Consider the following 12,872-nt stretch of genomic DNA (forward strand, 5'->3'; position numbering starts at 1 on the left):
TCAGCTGGTGTTGTCAGTTGCTAGTGCCTTGCTGCTTACTCCAATCTGACGCAGGGAGCAAGAATTGTAAAATTATTTTTAAAGGGGTTATCCAACAGTGGTCACTTTAGACGGTAGGATCAGGTCACCGCTGCGGCCTGAGAATGGCTGCAGCAGTCACGTTTCCCCCCATCGATGGATGTTTGATTTCAGAGCTGCAGGAAGAGGAGGACAGAGACGAAACCCAGCAGTAGCGACCAAGAAAGTATGATAACCACTACGGGTCTGCCTCTCTGGGAGGTCTTTATTAGTCTTGGATAACCCCTTTAAATACAGTCCTTGTTTTGCACATGAAAGGCTGCTCCGACTCTACACTGTGTGGATAATGGTTTACAGTAAATAATGACTGCGCCATTGGTATTCCAGGCAAAATTTATTAGATGTCTATTGAAGAAAAATAACAAACCAAGGAAAGTAACACATATACTGTTTGCTTGTAAGAATCCATATTTATCCATCTAGAAGCCAGGTATGAAACACTTTTTTAAAATCAGATACAGAAAGTAGAAACAGTGCACTCTTAAATAATACAGGCATTAAACCAGGCATTGGAAAACCTACGCACTCCACCGCCACATCACCCATGAGCGGCAGTTAGACATTATACTCTCCCATAGTAATGCTATCAAAAGTAGGTGTTTATAGCAAAGCTGCATGCAGTAGAACGATTGTAAAATTCAAAGCCTTCCAAATATAAAGCGTCTTTATTTCTTCAACATGAAATACTTTATACTGCAAAAGGGCTGTTTATTTTATAGCATTTCTCTGTAACAAATATGTACATTTAGATACCACTGGTAAAACAAGTTCATTGTGTCACAAAATTGGTCATAAAAGCCTATTTTACAGGTTTGAACTGACTAGTGTGGCAGAGAGCAGAGAAAAGCTGGCAGCCTTATGCTAACTTGGGCAATCCCAATTGGACTTGGCATAACATGGGACGGAGGCTCTGTACAACGGAACCAGGCAAAATATGTACAAAACACTGTGTGTATGTAACAAAAATCAGAAATATAGTAAACACTGTTTAATAAGGTGCTAAAAAAAGCTGTGTACTCAGTGTCAGGTGACACAGTTATACATTGGGACTAAAGGTGGACTTAGTCGGGCCGATGAGCAGCAGACTATTGGGAAGGAAGCATCCTTCCTGACAGTCGGCTTCTCGTTAAGTGGAGGTAAAGTGTTGCATTTACACTGTGCAATCAGTAGCAGATTCTTGGGAAGGAAACGTCCTTCTCAACAGCTGGCTGCTCATTAAGTAGAGGTGAGGAGCTGCATTTACATGTAGCAATCACCTCCACAGTATGAGGACGAGGGATCGCTGTTGCAATCGCTCGTCCTCATACAGCTGCATTGTTTCGGGGGGGCAGATCGCTGTTTAGACAACACAATCTGCTGCCCAGAAGCCATAATTTATGTGCCAGCACTAACGAAAAGATCAACTGAAGAACAAGCGTCTCACTCGTTCATCAGGTGATCGGCTGCACCTTTAGACAGGAAAACTATCCGCAACGAGTTTGCTCATGATAATCTGCCTGATTATCTGCCTGTCTAAATCCACCTCTAGTCTTCTTTATCATCATATAGCCTGAGCTAATATTCACCCAATTCACTAGAAACTAGCAGACTGAGAATTAGGTCAATTAGAAAACATGCAGCTCTACACCTGTCCATGACAGAGGGCATTGTCTTTTTGTGGCATCTGCCACACATTCGTTTGCAGCCAAGTGCCAAACACAGTCCACGTCAGCATGAAACAAGTCCCCCTCCTCACATTTTTTGTTCCTACTTATTTTTTTGAGCCTAGCACTCATCTCGCCCACATGCAAGATACAAATTATGGCTTTTGTACTGAGATACTTCAGGTAGCATTCTCACATTGCATATCAAATACCAAGTACTGGTTAAATCAACAAGAGATTTCAGGAGACACAGAGACAGAAAATATCTGTAATGGAATAGGTAATGGTATAGTATTGAATTAGAAAACATGTGGGTGATGCTGTCACTGAGCTAGTCTTTTAGGACCTATATGTTATGACTACACAATGCAGTTGTTAATGTAGATCAGTGCAGATGTTTGGCAAATTTGTATAATTTCTATTTGCTGATTACTTTGCTTACAAGGACACTTCCATCAGAAAGGGGGATTTTTTTTAAACTCAATATTCATAGAAAACAAATTTTGTTAGAATTGTTAGTGTTTTTTTTTTTTTTTTTTACCTTCGCCAGTACTATGCCATTTAAAATTAAAAACAAAATAATGTGATTCTGTAGCAGTCAGCACAGAGAGATATAGTTTCTGAATGGGACAGTAAGCCCAGTTTACAGCACTGCTGCACAGCAAAGAGTTTGTCTACATGGTAATCTCTTTATAATAGTGGGTGGAGAATTGGAATGACTGACAAAATGACAGCTATATTGTTCTCTTGACAGACCTATATAAACATGGAGTAGACAGGTAAGGACCACCAAATGAATAGAACTTTCAAGCTGGCAGTTTATAATGACACTAATCATCAAAAGCCTGCGGCACCAATATAATTCATACTGTATAATCAATATACAAGGTATACACAGCCACCTTGATTCATACATGACAAAAAGGCAAAAAAATAAAACTGATTCAATATACCGTAATACAAAAATGATACATAAATATATAGTCCAGGGTAAAGGTCCTTTTACACAAACTGATATTTCAGGCAATTATCGGGAGCGAATCGAACATTCCAGATAATTGCCTGATTGTCAGCGAAGATAAAAGCTGCATTTACATCTTCTCTCTATTGGAACAAGCGATCTCTACAGCGATCCCTTGTCCCCATAGAAAATGATTGTTCCTGGACAGCAGATCGATGTTTAGACAGTACAATCTGCTGCACAGAAACAATTATTTTAGATGCCGGTTGAAAGACATGATCACTGAATGAGCAATTATTTGCTAGTTCATCGGGTGATCGCAGGTAACTTTAAAACAGGCCAATTATTGTGATCGAGTGTTGCTACAAACGCTCATCCTTGATAATCGGCCTGATTATCGGTGCGTGTAAAAGGAGCATAAGGCCTCTTTCACACGGGCATTGCGGGAAAAGGTGCGGGTGTGTTGCGGGAACATGCGCAAATTTTTCCGCGCGAGTGCAAAACATTGTAATGCGTTTTGCACTCACGGGAGAAAAATCGAGCATGTTTGGTACCCAAACCCGAACTTCTTCACAGAAGTTCGGGCTTGGGATCGGTGTTCTGTAGATTGTATTATTTTCCCTTATAACATGGTTATAAGGGAAAATAATAGCATTCTTAATACAGAATGCATAGTACAATAGGGCTGGAGGGGTTAAAAAAATAAAAAAAAATTTTTAAACTCACCTTAATCCACTTGCTCGCGCAGCCCGGCATCTCTTCTGTCTTCTTTTTTGCTGTGTGCAGGAAAAGGACCTGTGGTGACGTCACTCCGGTCATCACATGATCCATCACCATGGTAAAAGATCATGTGACGGACCATGTGATGACCGGAGTGACGTCACCACAGGTCCTTATCTTGCACACAGCAAAAAAGAAGACAGAAGAGAAGCCGGGCTGCGCGAGCAAGTGGATTAAGGTGAGTTTAATTTTTTTTTTAACCCCTCCAGCCCTATTTTACTTTGCATTCTGTATTCAGAATGCTATTATTTTCCCTTATAACCATGTTATAAGGGAAAATAAAAATGATCGGGTCCCCATCCCGATCGTCTCCTAGCAACCGTGTGTGAAAATCGCACCGCACCGCATCCGCACTTGCTTGCGGATGCTTGCGATTTTCACGCAACCCCATTCATTTCTTTGGGGCCTGCGTTACGTGAAAAACGCACAAAGAGGAGCATGCTGCGATTTTCACGCAACGCACAAGTGATGCGTGAAAATCACCGCTCGTGTGCACAGCCCCATAGAAATGAATGGGTCAGTATTCAGTGCGGGTGCAATGCATTCAACTCACGCATCGCATCCACGCGGAATACTCGCCCGTGTGAAAGGGGCCTAAGGCTTTTCACATCTGCTTAGATTTTTCTTTATCCTGTTCTTTAATCCCCACGTTTGAATGTTTTTTTGGAGTGTCAGTTTTAGTTACTATTGACGGAAGCAAAAGTGCTACTGCATAAGTAACAGAAACACGACTGAAAGGAGCTTTCTGTTTTGTTTTTTAATATTGAAGTACCATATTTTTCGCATTATAAGACGCACCTGATAAGACGCAGCCCAGGTTTTGGAGGAGGAAATTAAGAAAAATATATTTTGAACCAAAAGGTGTGCAGTACATGGTGCATTGCTATGGATGAGGGGGGTTAAAGTCATATAATATAAACACTGCCCAGTGTACCATTATTGGCCTGTGTTATAACCCCCTGCATCCATAGGAATGCACCCATATACTGCAATACATGGGTGTGTTTTAATAATGGATGAAGGGGGTTATAGTCACATTTAATACAAACACAGGCCAATAATTGTACAGTACCTGGACAGTGTTTATAATAAATGTGACTATAACCCCCCTCATCCCTAAGAATGCACCCATGTACTGCAGTACATGGGTGTATTTCTATGGATGAGGGGAGAATATAGTTATATGTAATACATATTTGTCCAGGTAGTCCCTTTTTTCATATCCAGGCTGTCACTCACTGAAGAACTCCAGGTGGAGACAGGCCAGGAGTCCCAGGGACACTCGGGGAGCCAGAGGGTCAGTAATGCTTCTTCCTTCCTTCTTTCTCTCAAAGCAGTGACAGGCGGCTGGGCGACTGGTGGAGGTGGCGGAGTAGCAGTTCCTGCCATGCTTACCACCAATCAGAGGAGAATCGCTCTCCCTGCCTTGGAGCAGGACCCCGGCTGCAGAGCACAGGATATGCAGGCTGGCAGCATACAGCTTCAATGACCGCCGCCCGCCCCATACTTCCTCCTAGAGGGTGCAACCTTATATATTAATGCTGGAGGTGCACCTCTGGATATCAGCCTGCAATGTGCCAGCCATGTTTCTGAGAAGGTTCTCTTTATAAGATGCACTGACTTTCCGCCCACCCCACCCTCGCCCAATCTTTTTTTTTTGGGGGGGAGTGCATCTTATAAAGTGAAAAATACGGTATTCAGTCTGTTTAACTGTGTTTCTGTTCATCTGATAACAGAAAAGTGAACGGAGATGTGAACTCAGCCTAATGGTCCTTTTACATGTACTGATGTTCTAAGCACTGATCGGGAATGAACCAAACATTCTTGATAACTGCCTGCTTGTCAGAGGAGGTGACATTTACATGCAGCAATCATCTCCTCTTTATGGGGACAAGCGATCACTACAACGTTTTCTTGTCCCAGTAGAGAACCATTGTTTCTGGACAGCAGATCCTCGTTTACACAGAGGCCAATCTTCTGCCCAGAAACAATCATTTTAGGTGCCATCCAAAAGACACGATAAGGCCTCATGCACACGACCGCACCGTTTTTTGCGGTCCGCAAACCACGGATCCGCAAAAAACGGAAGGCGCCCGTGTTGCCTTCCGCAATTTGCGGAACGGAACGGGCGCTGGCAATATAAATGCCTATTCTTGTCCGCAAAGCGCGGACAAGAATAGGACATGTTATATTTTTTTAGCGGGGCCGTGGAACGGAGCCACAGATGCGGACAGCACACGGAGTGCTGTCCGCATCTTTTGCAGCCCCATTGAAATGAATGCGGCTCGGATGCGGACCCAAACAACGGTCGTGTGCATGAGGCCTAACCCTAAGAACAAACATTTGCTCATTCATTGGGTGATTGCCAGCATCTTTTACTCAGTACAGTTTCGGGAAAGAGCATTTCTACAAATGCTCATGCCCAATGTTTGGCCCAATTATCCGTCCATGTAAAAGGACCTTAAAGGGATTCTGTCATGAGATTTGAGCCCTATAAGCTAAACATATGGCCAGGTCCGTACTAATAACATAAATCCTAAACTGCCCTTATTAAACCTGCTTGTGGCTCTATTAGCCAAAAAAAATGTTTTTTATAAGCTGTCACTCACCTACCTAAGGTGCCCAAAGGGTTTTACGTTAACCCAGGGTGCCCGCCCGCACCCCTCGCCGTCTGGTGCCCAGCGCCGCCTTCCTCACCTCAGCCCCGCCTCCGCAATCCTCCCGTCCCTCTGCCAGATCCGGCGCCTGCGCACTAGGCTCAGCCTGATGCGCCGCAGACTCCTGTCAGCGGCTTCGTTGAGCGAAGTGCGCATGTGCATCAGGCGGCGCATGCACACTTCGCTCAACGGAGCCGCTGCCAGGAGTCCGCGGCGCATCAGGCTGAGCCTAGTGTGCAGGATCTAGCAGAGGGACGGGAGGATTGCGGAGGCGGGGCTGAGGTGAGGAAGGCGGCGCTGGGCACCAGACGGCGAGGGGTGCGGGCGGGCACCCTGGGTTAACGTAAAACCCTTTGGGCACCTTAGGTAGGTGAGTGACAGCTTATAAAGACCAGTTTTTTTTGGCTAATAGAGCCACAAGCAGGTTTAATAAGGGCAGTTTAGGATTTATGTTATTAGTACGGACCTGGCCATATGTTTAGCTTATAGGGCTCAAATCTCATGACAGAATCCCTTTAAGTTAAACCATAATTAGAGACTATTTCAAACCTGAACATAATGCAAAAAAACAGTGCATACTGACAGACCCAGGGGGCGTAGCTATAGGGGAAGCAGCTGCTTTGGGGCCCAAACTCAGCAGGGGCCCATCCAGGAAGACTAAAAGATTTTATTGTCAGGGCCCCCTCTACAGTATTATACAATGACATTATATACAGTGACATTAGGTAACGAACAGAGCGGCTGCCAGGCCTCGTCTGAGAGTGCAATCTTGAATAGCCTCAAGTTGCACAGGAGTCAGGAGATGCAAAGAAGTTGCCTAGGGAGGGGGGCCCTTTCATTTCTAGTTATGCCACTGGACAGAACTGAATAATATGTGCTAGAGTACATAATTGTGATTGCACCAGCCACACTAAGAAAGCTGTGTACAAACCTCCAAATAGTTTTGAATAGCATCAGTAGTAAGTGATACATAGCTGTAGGCAGCCTGAAACGTCATTCACCTCCTCCACTGATGTGCTTCCTTTGGGAATATTTCCTCTCAAAGAAAGGATATGGGGATAAAAGGAAGCACGTTGAAGGGCGAGGTGGATCCGTCATGGATCTGCAAAAACGCTTCCGTTACAATAATACAACTGCATGCATCCGTCAAGAACGGATCCAGTTGTATTATGTCTTCTATAGCCATGACGGATCCGTCTTGAACACCATTGAAAGTCAATGGGGGACGGATCGGTTTTCTATTGTGTCAGAGAAAACAGATCCATCCCCATTGCCTTACATTGTGTGCCAGGACCGACGTTTGGCTCTGCTTCGTCAGGCGGACAGCAAAACGTTGCAGGCGCTGCAAGATTGTATGAGGAATACACCTGATTTTGTTGTTTTCTCCGTATTCTATTAGTCTTTACAGCAGTTTTTGTGCAGCAGTTGTTCAGTAATTCTTAAAGGGGTTTTCTGGGAGTAAAGTATTGATGACCTATCCTCAGGATAGGTCATCAATATCAGGTCAGTGGGGGTTCAACTCCCCGAGCCCCGCCGGTTAGAAGAAGCTGTTGCCTGTCCGCTCTGGAAAACCATTTTGTTTTTATTATTCTAAATATGTTCAAAATCCTAATCTGTTAAAAAAAAATAATTATATGTTTATATCAGCTGAAGCAGTTTTTTGTATACAGAACTCAAACTACCTAGTATAAACAAAGATTTCAGAAATAATATGCTGACTGCCTTCAACCACCACTAAAAGGAGCCTTGCAGCTTATTGTGCTTCATAGTGTTTTACATTGAACTCATACTATTACAGTATTATCATTAGTAGTGGTAGTATTTAGTTTTTAAGCTCCATCTAGTGGCGGCTGCAAGCAGACAGCATATTAGAAGGCGCCGTGCAGCCTGTCTGATATACCGTATTTTCCGCCCTATAAGACGCACCGGCCCATAAGACGCACCTAGGTTTTTGAGGAGGAAAATAAGAAAAAAAAAAATTTCTAACCAAAAGGTGTGCTTTTGATGGGTTTTGAACTAATGGTTGTCTGTGCAGGACACTATTATGGGGGATCTGTGGATGACACACTGTTACGGAGGGGATCTGTGGATGGCACTGTTATGGGGGAATCTGTGGATGGCACTATTATGGGGGGGGGGGTGATCTGTGGATGGCACTGTTATGGGGGGGGGATCTGTGGATGGCACTATTATGGGGGGGTGATCTGTGGATGGCACTGTTATGGAGGGGGATCTGTGGATGCACTGCTATATATGTGTCACCCACAGATCCCCCACCCCATAACAGTGCCATCCACATATCCCCCACACCATAATAGTGGCATCCACAGATATACATATACCATAGCTAAACCTGTGGGAGGGAGGAGGGGCCGGGGTCATGCAAATGCGACGGGGCCGGTGCGCTCACTGTACTCCGGCCCCACCGCTCACTCACTTCCTTAATGCCTAAACATTTTATAATAATAGCTTTAATTGACGTTTCGATCCCCAGCCCCATCTGTACTACCGTACTTACTAAATGTCCTGTAGCCGGCAGAGCAGGGCGGGCGGCAGGCCGGAACTCACTGATGTCACGTGACGTGCCTGCGCCGCCTACTTTATGAATGAAGTAGGCGGCGCAGGCACGTGACGTCAGCGAGTTCCGGCCGGCCGGCCGCCCTGCTCTGCGTGCTACAGGACATTTAGTAAGTACGGTAGTACAGATGGGGCTGGGGATCAGATCGGAACGTCAATTAAAGCTATTATTATGAAATGTTTAAGCAATAAAGCAGTGAGTGAGCGGCGGTGCCAGAGTACAGTGACCGCACCGCCCTGCCTCATTTGCATGACACCGGGCTCTCCTCCCTCCCCCTCCAGCTGATACATCACAGTCTGCGATGCTGCAGCATCGCAGAATGCAATGTAAAATGGCAGCATTCGCCCCATAAGATGCAGGGGCATTTTCCCCCCACTTTTGGGGGAAAAAGAGCGTCTTATGGGGCAAAAAATACGGTACACTGTAGGTGTGATCAAATAGACTGCTAAGGCTATGTTCACATCAGCATTCAGCCTTTCCGTTCTCCTGCTCCGTTATAGGAGCAGGTGAACGGAAAGGACGGATTCGGCTCATAACTGAGCCGAGCGGAGCCTACGGACCTCATAGACCCCCATAGACTATAATGGGATCCGTTAGGTTTCCGCTCAGAAGATGATTTTGGAGCGGAGACAAAAGTCCTGCATGCACTATACACCACTGGCACATTCTATAAGCCTTATCTATGTGTATTTCGAATACTAAGCCTCCTCCCCCCTCATAGATGATAGGTGTGTGACTTACGCTCATCAGTATTTTGCACATGTGCAACTTCCCTCTTACAAGGCCTCATGCACACGGCCGTTCCGTGCATTGGAGACCGCAATTTGCGGTCCCCAATGCACGGGCAACCTCAGTGCGGCGGCCAGGATGGATCTAAACCCATTCAACTTCAATTGGTCCGTGATCCGATCGCACCGCAAAAAAATAGAACATGTTCTATTTTTTTGTGTTGCGGAGGCACGGACAGAAACACCACGGAAGCACTCCGTAGTTCTTCCGTGCCTCTGTTCCGCACATCAGCTCCGGATTGCGTACCCATTCAAGTGAATGGGTCCACATCCGTGATGCGGGGAGCACACGGCCGGTGCCTGCATATTGCAGACCCGCTGTTTGCGGGCTGCAATACGGCCACGGCCATGTGCATGAGGCCTAACATTGAGGCCTACTTGCATCCTACAGGGAAGTGGTGTTAAACCTTGTATCAGTAAGCACGGACTCTTTACTGATATGTTGTAATTGTGATGTCCTTTCAGTGAACAGAAAGCATGTTAACTTTTATATTTATGCAGCAGATTTGTATGTATAAGAAGACAGAGCGCTAACTGCTATAGATATATATATATAAAAATAAATCAGCACAATATTTCAGTTCTAAAACTGATATGATAATAAAAAGTGAAGATTGACTTTAAAAACACTATAAAATGCCCTGTTTTTCCCTATAACATGATTTTTCAAACATATTAAATATTGTCTGAATCTACCAATTTTTCCATGATAAGCCGTTCTAATGTGCATGAGGGAAGCATGAATTTGCCTCCAACATCTACCATTGAAATAAAAAAAAGAAATGGGCGTGCTGGATTTCAGTGCCTAATGCTTTGGTCCCAAGGGATAAGCACTGGTAGTGTTGAAGCAACTTCCTATTGACCTAAACATACGCACTAAGCCAATCTCAGCATGCATGTGTATGGGGGAGATAGCTGTTGGTTGAAAGGGTGTATATATGTCTGCTTGGTTGGTTAGAGTCTTTACTGGAGTAGGTGCACACACATGATAAGGCTTGTAGAGTAGTTCCACCTGCATGACTGAGCAGTGAATAGACTTCCTGACTTATGGGAGCTTCCCTAAAATATATAAGGTTCTGTCCCTTCTGTACCAAAGAGGTGGAATACCCAGAGATGCATCATAGTGTAGATCTTCATGCCAGTGTCAGTGTCTTTCAGTTCTGAATATAATCCGGGAAGCCATATTCTAATTGGAAACTAGGGGCAATGCTTTTGTTTACATTTTATTTATCCATTAGGCCCATTCTCTTCCTTATGGAGATTTTATGTGAAATCCTGTGTTTATGATAGAAATCCACATCATTGCTTTAATGGTGGCATGCAGTTATTCACTATACCAGTCACGTTACATGATGTTACGGTGGACATCACATGATTATTTCAGGACTGTCACTGAAGGGACTTCGAGCGTTAGTGAGACAGAATTTACATAATAAGTCCCTGTTTTATTTTTATGAGCCCCATTATTATGGCCCTTTCTTTAAGGGCTCATGCACACAACTGTTAGGTGTTTTGCGGAACGGAACAGAGGGCCCCTAATACAACAGTCCTACACTTGTCCGTAATGCGACAATAATAGGACATGTTCTATAATCAGTGGTGGGGAACCTCCGGGATCAATTATAGTGGGCCCCTTTTCCCTGCCAGAGCATATAGTGAAAAGGCTAATGACCGCTTCTATTATGTCATTAGCATGCGGGAGGCACAGGAAGATGAGAACAGCACTGCACTGGCTGTCCTCACCTTCCCTGGTCTTCTTCTGGCTCTGTTCTAATTCCTGACACATACAGTGTCTAGGGAGGGTCTGATGGGGGTCTGATCTGAGGCTGAGAGGTCTGATGTGTCAGGACGTAGTGCACGTAGTGCACGTAGACGCACACTATGACCTGACACTGTCTGCTGTCAGATCACAGTACAGCGCGGTGGGAAGAAGACCAGAGAGTGTACGTGAATCTGTCAAGTGGCAGCGCCATCTGCAGCAGGAGAGGTAAATATTTATTTTTTTTTTTTATCGTCTGATCTGAGGTCTGATTGGAAGCTGGGGGGTCTGATAGGGGCTGATCTGAGGCTAATTGAGGATGGGGAAGGTCTGATCTGAGGCTGGGGGGGGGTCTGATCTGAAGCGGGGAAGCCTGATGGAGGCTGATCTGAGGCTAGGGAGGGTCTGATGAGGGTCTGATCTGAGGTGGTGGAGTCTGATGGGGGCTGATCTGAGGCTAGGGAGGGTCTGATGAGGGTCTGATCTGAGGAGGGGGGTCTAATGGGAGTCTGATCTGAGACTGGGGGGGTCTGATCAGGGCTGATATGAGGCTAGGGAGGGTCTGATGGGGTGAGAGGTCTGATGGGAGTCTGATCTGAGGCTGATGTAGGCTGGGGGTCTGATAGGAGGCTGATGGAGATGGGAGGCAGATCTGAGACTGAGAAAGGAACAAAGGCAGGGACAATTGCGAAGGAAGAGGCAGGGACAGTGGCAGAGTGAAAGCTGGGTGAACCCCTATCTGGACCCCTCTGGGTTTAGCTTGGCTGCCATTAATGCCAAATAAAGAACTAAATAAATAACATTCTGAACTTAAAAATTAAACTGCTATGTTTGGTCAAAATGGCGCCTGTACTATATGTAATATATATATATATATATATATATATATAGTGCAGGCGCCATTTTATGCTGAAATAATACAGCGCTATAGATTTTTTTAAATTGAAGAAATTTCTGTAGCTTACCCCTAAAAAACGGAATGGACACGGAAAACAAATACGTTTATGTGCGTGAGCCCTAAATCTCGAAACACCCCTTAAATGTGAATGTGGCATGCTGCAGATGTGACACTAGGTTAGGCGTTGAATGAAAATATAGAACATCTGGCTAACAGGGCATATATTTTTGTTATTAGTACTATCTTGACATGTACTCCAGTGGATGTGCCCTACTGTTCACATCAGTGACATAGTTTCCATTATAAAAGGGAAGTCATGATGCAGAGCCAGATCTGTTCAACGATTGATGGTGGTGGCAACTGGCGGACCTCTCTGACTTATAGTGGGTCCTGCTGTGGTGTCCCTCAGCTTGACAGGTAGGTGCTGCATACAGTGCTAGTCTTCCTATTAAAAATGATGGACTCTGCAGTGGAGATGTGAATAAAGCCTAACACAATAAACACCTTAACCCAAAATATGGCACTCCAAGAACTGGTCTTTGTGTTCTTCAGTTAAGCAGCAGTCACAATAAGAATGTAGGTGCACAGACAACTGCTTGAATACATGATGTGACTCAGGAACGCATCAGCTGTTCACCTTCATTTTATATTTTTTTCTAGAAATAATTCTCTATGCTGGTCATATAAAGAATTTTATGTAAAACTACAGTTACAGATACCAACCAACCAT

The 12,872-nt window shown here is 44.8% G+C and overlaps 1 long non-coding RNA gene across 1 annotated transcript in view; it reads right to left on the reverse strand.

Annotated features, from left to right (window-relative positions):
• Nucleotides 1-12,872, reverse strand: part of LOC120990160 — a 954,651-nt gene that overhangs the window by 686,786 nt on the left and 254,993 nt on the right. Inside the window, exon 2 of the long non-coding RNA XR_005776378.1 lies at nt 5,095-5,100. This is a non-coding gene — a long non-coding RNA (uncharacterized LOC120990160). The remainder of the gene's footprint in view (nt 1-5,094; nt 5,101-12,872) is intronic.

This window comes from Bufo bufo, chromosome 2 (genome assembly GCF_905171765.1).
Source record: "Bufo bufo chromosome 2, aBufBuf1.1, whole genome shotgun sequence".
Classification (NCBI taxonomy): domain Eukaryota; kingdom Metazoa; phylum Chordata; class Amphibia; order Anura; family Bufonidae; genus Bufo; species Bufo bufo.